This window comes from Ochotona princeps, chromosome 3 (genome assembly GCF_030435755.1).
Source record: "Ochotona princeps isolate mOchPri1 chromosome 3, mOchPri1.hap1, whole genome shotgun sequence".
NCBI lineage: Eukaryota > Metazoa > Chordata > Mammalia > Lagomorpha > Ochotonidae > Ochotona > Ochotona princeps.
In genome coordinates, this window is record NC_080834.1 from 107,876,977 (window position 1) to 107,885,255 (window position 8,279).

The following is an 8,279-nucleotide window of genomic DNA, read 5'->3' on the forward strand; positions in this document are numbered from 1 at the left end:
CAGAGCAAACAAACAGCACGAAACAGCAACAGATTCCTTTGTTTTACATGCAAATCCTACCTCCGGTAGTTGTCACATCTTCCTCAAAAGCCACGCTTAATTTTTAATGACAGCGATCCAGTACGGTCCTTCAAATAGCCACCGGCAATCATCGTTACCTCTCCTGCCTACAGCCTTTGTGGACCATTAATGTCACAATCCTTGTTAACTCATAGCTTTAATACTATCTGCTCAAAATGTCTGAAAGAGTTTGGAAGGACAATAGGAGTGACAGGCACGCTAGACAGCCATGCTTAAAATTAGTTATCCGAAGCTCCGTGGAAGCTGCTTCATACTGTTTTTAAAGCGTGCAGGAGGTAGGATTTATTAGCCTATGATAGGCATGCTGTTTCTGTTTTTATTAAATACTGTAATAGGCTGTCTGTTAGCAATGCTGTGATAGGTCCAACATCACTTCCCCACTGCTTTCGAATTCTCTTATTAAAAAGGGAGCAAGGGCTCAGACTTCCTTCACATCACCCGACACCACCCTCCCCATCGGATCAGGTTTCCAAATCCTCTTGAGCAGGAGGGAGAACTCGTGCAAATTTGTGCTTCTGCATGAAAAGTGATCTGCAGAATAACACTCTCAGGATTCCCCAAAGAATTCTCTTGCTCTCAGCAAGGGACTTCTGCTCCTCCTAGCTACAAAAATAAGCATTCTCTAGCGTTAGGTTAGCAAATACATTCAAACAGGAAAAGTTGGCAACGTTACCAAAGTATGACTTAAGGTACATATTTGCACAAAGCCTACAATTAGGCATTAAATTGAATGGATGGATCAGCAAGCGTAGTAAGTGATTATTTCATGCTGATTTACAAAGCGCTTTGTTCCCTTTGAAACTGCCTTGCGCTGTACACTGGCATCGAAACGGAAGAAGTCACTGGAAATGACAGGGGTGTGCATACTGCCTTGATCATCTTCGGATAGACATGAGCAGAAAATATAAAAGTGGAAGTTCCTACCGTTGGCCAGAGGGGAAGGTGTGATGTGGTTAAACATGCTAATCTGAAAACTTGTAAGCACTGTTTCAAATAGGGAATCAGATAAAAAGTTCTTGGTGGCTCACAGTAACAGAGGATTGTTTTATACACCAACTACTCAGATTTAGTCCTTTTCTTTGCTTCTCTCTCCTCATGCTACCTCAGGAACAACAGTTATGTATTAGTTACTATGGAAACTGAGTGGTCCATTCTAGGGGAGGGGCTTAGTGAGGGCAGCAGATGTCATATGCATGGAAATCTACTCTACTGGTCTAATAAATTGAAAACGAGCAGTGATTAACAAGCAAGCAAAAACCCAATGGGAACAGCTATAACAGCATTTCAATGGGAATGATTATAAATGACCACTGTTGTGGTATCTAGAAAAGCTATCATGATTAAATCATATTAAGCAGTATTATATCCAAGAACTGAATATCAGAATTGTTCAGATGTCTGATAAGACTGTTTTCCTCCTTTTCTCTTTCTAAATGCGAGGTTGTTGATTTGCATTTGCTCTGATTGTATGTGAATTTTAGTTGCTACTTGACTGGTCACAATTTTTTTTCTCAGGAATAAAGTGTAGTTTGTGTTACAAACTGTAACCATATTTCATTCTAATCAAACATTGTTCCAGTGGTTTCTATGGGGCAAAACCAAAGTCAGAAAACATTGATTACAATTTGAATTTCAAAAACTAATTCTGTACCTATACAGTTGGCAGAACAAAAGACTATTTACAATGTCAGTTATTCAAATAAAAAAATGAAACATTTTTATGTTAAGTGTCCAAGACTTTTCACCAGCCTCATGATCATCCAAGAGAAAATATTTGTTACAGACTAATTAAGTGTTCACAGTTGTAAGGACTCTAGGGAATGCAGAGTGATTGTCTTTAGTGACTCAGTTTCACAGTTTGATGTAATTGACACCAGCGATGTGAGAACACAAAAATCTCCAAAGAAAATTATTGGGAGGTAGTTATTTGGGATTTTGGGGGAATTTTTGTGTTGGCAAGCATATCATCCAGAAAATGCAATAGAAAGAATTATTTAAGGGGAAATGTTTATTGCAATTACTTTTTTAAATGATGAAAGAATAATAGTCTAAACTGTGTCCCCATTTTTTTCGAAATGTGAGCAAGTTTAAATAATAACAAACATTGCTACAATGAATACCTATAATTTGAGCTGGAGGGAAGGAGGGAAGTGGCGAGACAGAGAAGAGAACAAATAAAGAGGAAGTGATGGAGAAGGGTAGAAATAAAGGAGAGAAGGAAATGAGCAGAGCAGTCATGAAATGACCTAGCTCAATACCTCCATCCAGTCATTCCTGGACTCAGGAAACAGGTACCACAATACAAGAGATACAGAGATCAGATTTGGATCCTGGGATGAAGTGTGACAGAGCAAGTGGTTTTCCTGGATCTCTCTGACAATGAAGGTGGTTGCTGAAATTTGGATGAGCAAAAGATTACTTGTTGAGGTCATGGAAGAAGAGTAGGAAATGAGGAATAGAAACTGTAAAGATGAAAGGAACACAGAAAGAGAAAATATTAGGCAGGAAGGTAGTGAAAATTTCTCGTGGTAACATGGTGTTGAAAAAGGGAACAGGCTCTGGAATGAAGGGTCCGGTTCTGGTACTGAATTCTGTAACCGTGTTTGAATTTCAGTTGATAAAACCCAATGCAAAGAAGGCTCTGTTAACACTGCAAGTGATATGAGAAACGGGGCATGATATCATGGTAGGAGGGAATGTCTTCATGAAGTGCTGGAGTTAATACTGATCATTTGCAAGCAGGAATAAAGGAGGGGGCTAATGAATAACAGGCAAAATGGTACATTTTAGAAAAGAAGAGGAAAGAAAAAGAATAAAGAATATTTCGGGGCCTGGCGCCGTGGCCTAGCAGCTAAAGTCCTCGCCCGGAATGCACTGGGATCCCATATGGGCGCCGGTTCTAATCCCAGCCAGCTCCACTTCCCATCCAGCTCTCTGCTTGTGGCCTGGGAAAGCAGTTGAGGACGGCCCAAAGATTTGGGACCCTGCACCCGTGTGGGAGACCCCAAAGAAGTTCCAGGTTCCTGGCTTCGGATCAGCGCAGCACAGGCCGTTGCGGTCACTTGGGGAGTGAATCATCGGACGGAAGATCTTCCTCTCTGTCTCTCCTCTCTGTATATCTGACTTTGTAATAAAAATAAATAAATATTAAAAAAAAAAGAATCTTTGCCTGGGATAAAGAAGTTGGGGGCGGGGGAGAAGAATTTCTGTTGAATCTCAGAAGATAGAAGCTTTCCTTGCTGGTGTTGTTTTATTTCTGTATCATATTCTAGTAACTGATGCTTTAGTTTCAGCCTTATAAAGTTTCAGATGGTGAAGTATCCTTGGAGCTCACACCTTCAAGCAAGAAAGAAGCCTTATGCTGAATTTGTTAAACGCTTGTTCTAACATTTTGAAAACAGCTGATCTGAGGCTTGAAGATAGTAGCTTAACAGTGCTTTTCTAGATGGTTCTCTGGAGAACGGAGTTTGGGCTAGCAGAAGGAACTGAAGTGAAATTCAGAGCTATGTTATCAAACACATTCAGCAAGAATGCTCTATGCATCTGTAACTTGATAACATTTCAACAGCATCTGCTCTCTGAATGCACAAAAGACAACTTGCTCTGGAAAGAACTGTGTGTGTTAACAAATACGAAGTTGAGAACTGGAGACTGGATGAGTGTGGTGTGATCACAGGCACAGAGAATTTGCAGTTTATATGCACAGCCGGGAAGTGGAATGATTTAATGAATGGAATGATGAATGCATAATTTCTTTATGAGTCATCACTATTAAAGTGAAAATTTGATGCATACATAACTAGAAAATGTAGCTATCTGTTACAGACACAAGTACTAATTATATTGTGGAGTATACAGTTTGTTCTCTGAATAACACAATGATTGAGTTCATTTGCCCTGTTGTGACTATTTTCTAGGAACAACAGGGAAGGTAGTTTAGAAACTGCTTCCTTCCTATTATAATCCTGAGAATAGTGAAGCTGACTCACTCTGAAGTGATCTCCAACTCCACTTCAGGTGCATAGAGAACACGTTTTTTAGATTAAACTCAAATGCTTATCCTTAGAAAGTTATTAAAAGACAACAGTTGAGAAGAAACCAGTATCTTAATTCTGAGCTAGAATGATGCACTTTTATTCATGTTTATTCACTTTTGCTAAAGATTTCCTTCTGATTTGAGGTTTCTAAAGAGGGTTACTAATGAAATCTTACTTTCTCAATTTACATTTATGGAATGTATCACCTAAATAATACTCAATCTTCAGAGAAAAATTATTGGATACCAAATATAAGGACCTCTTTACATTTGGCAGTAAGGAAGCAAAGCAACTCAACAAAAACGTACTAAAGACCAACAGACATCTTCATGAAAGAAGGTATATAGATGGCAAGCTGCCAAAGACTTTTTACGTGATCTGCCATTAGTGAAATACAAGTGAAAATAAGATAACACATGTATCTGTTAGAATAGCTAAAACACTGACAATGAAAATGATGGTAGAGATTGTAAGAAATCTCAGTCATTACTAGGAGGGATGCAACCTGCTATATCCACTTTGGAACCCGGAGTTTGGCACTTTCTTACTTACTCTTACTACACTCTTACGCTTTGAACATTTTTTTCTTTAAATTTTAGAGACAGAACAAGAGTGATCCCATCTAGCGCTCCATTTCGCCTGTGTCTGTAATGACAGGCACTGAGCTAGGGCCCATGTCAAGAGCGAGAAATTCTGCTCTCCTACACAGGTACACAGGTGACAGGAACCCAGTTACTGGAGCCATTACTACTGCTTCTCAGATCTGCCTTAGCAAGAGACTGGAGTTAAGGGCTGGAACTCTTTACAAACCAAGTATTCTGATACGAGACACAGACTTTTCAGTGCTCAGGATATATATCTGCTCTTTTGTGTCAGAAACTTAGTCCAACTGTGTTGAGAAGTGGAACCTTTAAAGTATGTGGAGGTCATGAATGATCTAGTTCGCCTTCATGAATGATTGATGCCTTTATTGTTACAGTGTGTTAGCATGGCAGGAGCGGGTACTTCAGAAGAGGAGGAGTCCACCCACCTTCCCTTTTCACCCCATGTGCATGCACACCCACACTTGTGTGTGCTCTCTTGCTCATCTGCTTCTGCCACCGGGCATGAATGTCCTCACCAAAGGTGGGCTCCCCAACTTTGTACTTTCAGAACCGTTGTTTACATTTGGCTCAGTCTCAAATAATACGCCAAACAACACAAAACAGGCTACGACACACTTGGCCCTGCCAGCAGTGTCCTTGGTATTTTCTCAGAGGGGTTGGAAAGTGTGTCCCTACATGAAAAAGCTGCACTGAGGGTGTTTATAAGCAGTTTCACTCACTGCTGTCAAAATCTGAAGGTAACCAAGATGTCCTTTAGCGATTGAATGCATGAGTAAATTATATACATCCAGACAATGGAATATTATTTAATGCTTAACCGGAGTGAGATACCAAACTCTGATGAACCATGAAGGATTGTTAAAAAATGCATAGTACTAAGTGAGAGAAGAATATATAATGATTCCTAACTAGGTAAAGCTATAGAGAGTGAAAAATTCAGTGATTACTAAGGGTGTGAGTTGGAGAGGAAAGAATGGGTGAAGCACAGAAAAGTTTAGAGCAATGAAATGCTCTGTATGTTGGCTTCAAGAGTGAGCCCTGATATAAACCATGCATACTGACTGGTAGTGGTGTGCCCGTGCAGTTTTTGTGGTAACCAATGTATCACTTTCTGAGGGATGTGGATAATGCAGAAGGGTGGGCAATGTCAGGAGGGGGCACATGGAAAGCCTCTATACATTCCTCTCAAACTTTGCACTAATTAAAACTTTTCTAAAAAGTTTCCTTTTTATCTGTAAAATAAATAATAGAATGAGGGTGGGCATTTACAGCAGTTAAACCTACACTTGACACATCTGCAACTCCCCATCAGAGTACCTGGGTTTCAGTCCTGACTCTGCACTTCATTCCAACTTCTTGCTAATGCACACTGTGGGGAGCAACCAATCATGGAGTCCCCAGTTAAGTTCTTGAGTCCCTGCCACTCACTTGGAAGGCATGGATTGAGTTCCTGGCTCCTGGCTTCACTCTGGCCCATACCTCACTGCTGCATGCATTTAGACAGTGAACCAGCAGGTGCAAACGTCTCTTTCTCTCCCCTTATTTTCTCTCTCTCACTCTATGTCTCCCTGAATTAAAACTAAACAAAAAAGAAACTTAAAAAGCATAAAATGGAGATTAGTGGCAAAACTGTGTCTCTTTTCATTTGGTAAATATGGGTAGTATTTTTATCCTTTTTTGAAGGCCACGTTTTTGACGTAGAGTTGGAAAACATTTCAAAAACTGTGTTAATCAGCCTTTAATTACTTTAACTAAAATGCTGAGAGAAATTCTTGGTAAAGAAAAGGTTTAGTGCAGCTCTAGCTTGAAGTTTCACAGTTCAAAATTGAGTTACCCCCGTGCTGGCCTCTGGTGGAACCTGACAGAGCCGGGGCAGCTACAGATAAATGAGCACATGGTGAGCAGGGAAAGTTAGGCTGGTCTCAACTTAAACAATAAACCATTGTGTGAAAGCATTCCATGGGCAAGCCTCCAATAGTCAAAAACCCTCCCGCTAGACCCACCATCAATTTTGCACCCTAACCCAGCAATCATTAGCATGAATTCATTAGCTCTTAACATAGTACTTTGAAATTTAAACATCCCCCTGTAAGAGCCTCTTCAATCCATTATGTAAATCGTAGATTTTCACAGTTATAACAACAGTCCTGACATTGAATACTTCTATATTAAGAATATCTGAATGGAATTTCCAGCTCTGTGGGCTATAAGAACAAAGTCATCTGCAATTTGGGTCATTTTGGATCCTTTTACTGCCTTTCCTTCTCGCGTATAACAAATAGGAGTGACAGATCTGCAGAAACCATCCTCTTGCCTGCTCCCTTCAGTCCTGTGGAATGCACACATGTGTCTGTGCACTCACACACACACACACAACCCTGGTAGTAGTTATATCTGGAGGTTTTGTGAAGAGTAGCAATATTTTTTGTGCCTGTGAACATGGAAAATGTGAGCAAATGATAATTTAGAGGTACTTGAAATTTTATAAAAATTTGATTTTAAATATTTTCATTTGGGAGAAGAAGTTAAAGTTTACTAATCTGATGGTAAGGATGGAATATACTATCCTGAGAATAATTGAGCACCTGTTACTGGGGTCATATCATCAGAGACCTCATGCATATTATAATATGTATCAGTCATGGATTTTTTTAAGAATCCTCATGTAGCATACATATGAGTTAAATACTTGAATTTATAAAATAGTAGCGACATCCTCTTCAACACCTCCCTTTCTCCTTCACCAAACACAGATGGAGATGTCTGCTTGGATGCCCATGAAAAAGTACTGGCATAAGCACGTTTAACTGTGTTCACAAGGCATCACTCATTGGCTGAGCCACCGCCTTTGGCAGACAGGCTACTGGGGCTGCATTATCATCTTTCTGAAATCTGTCAAAGTACCAGACATAAGTCAACTTTAAATAAAGCATAAAATAGGGCATCAGGAGTTGTTGGAGTTCTATTCCATTTGAATTGGTCCTTTTTCTGGGGCCTTGCTGTAATTTCCACGCTTACCTACAACGTAGGCCACGTAAGTGCGGTGATGCAGGCTCAGTGTATTCATGTACAATCCATGAGAAGATAACTGCTTGTTGTTGTTGTTATGTACCCTTTACACAATACAGTATCTGATAAAATATCTGCTGCTTTCAGTATAACAAATCAATTAAAAGACATCTGCCTTTCAAGCCTAACAAAACAATCCACAGTGGGCTAAAAATTCCGAATTGAGATGGATTTTTATGTATGCTGATATTTATATTCATGCACCTATTTTATTCACTAACTTTATGTGGCTGAATTCTTAGGTTGAGACAAGAATCATTATACAAAGTGCTTTTAAACCAAATATGAAGGTCCCACTTTACAAAGCAATATCTGAATCATGATAAATACCCCATGTTTATGTAACTTGGAAATTTTTTTTTAAAGATTTTATTATTATTATTGGAAAGCCGGATATACAGAGAGGAGGAGAGACAGAGAGGAAGATCTTCCATTCGATGATTCACTCCCCAAGTGAGTCGCAACGGGCCGGGGCTGCGCCGATCCG

General features: G+C 39.7%; 1 protein-coding gene across 1 annotated transcript in view; it reads right to left on the bottom strand.

Moving 5' to 3' along the window:
- Positions 1-354, bottom strand: part of KCNMB2 (potassium calcium-activated channel subfamily M regulatory beta subunit 2) — a 263,930-nt gene extending 263,576 nt beyond the window's left edge. The window contains exon 1 of the mRNA XM_004591284.2: positions 61-354. The gene's annotated coding sequence lies outside the window, so the exon portion shown is untranslated. The remainder of the gene's footprint in view (positions 1-60) is intronic.
- Positions 355-8,279: the final 7,925 nt, after the last annotated feature.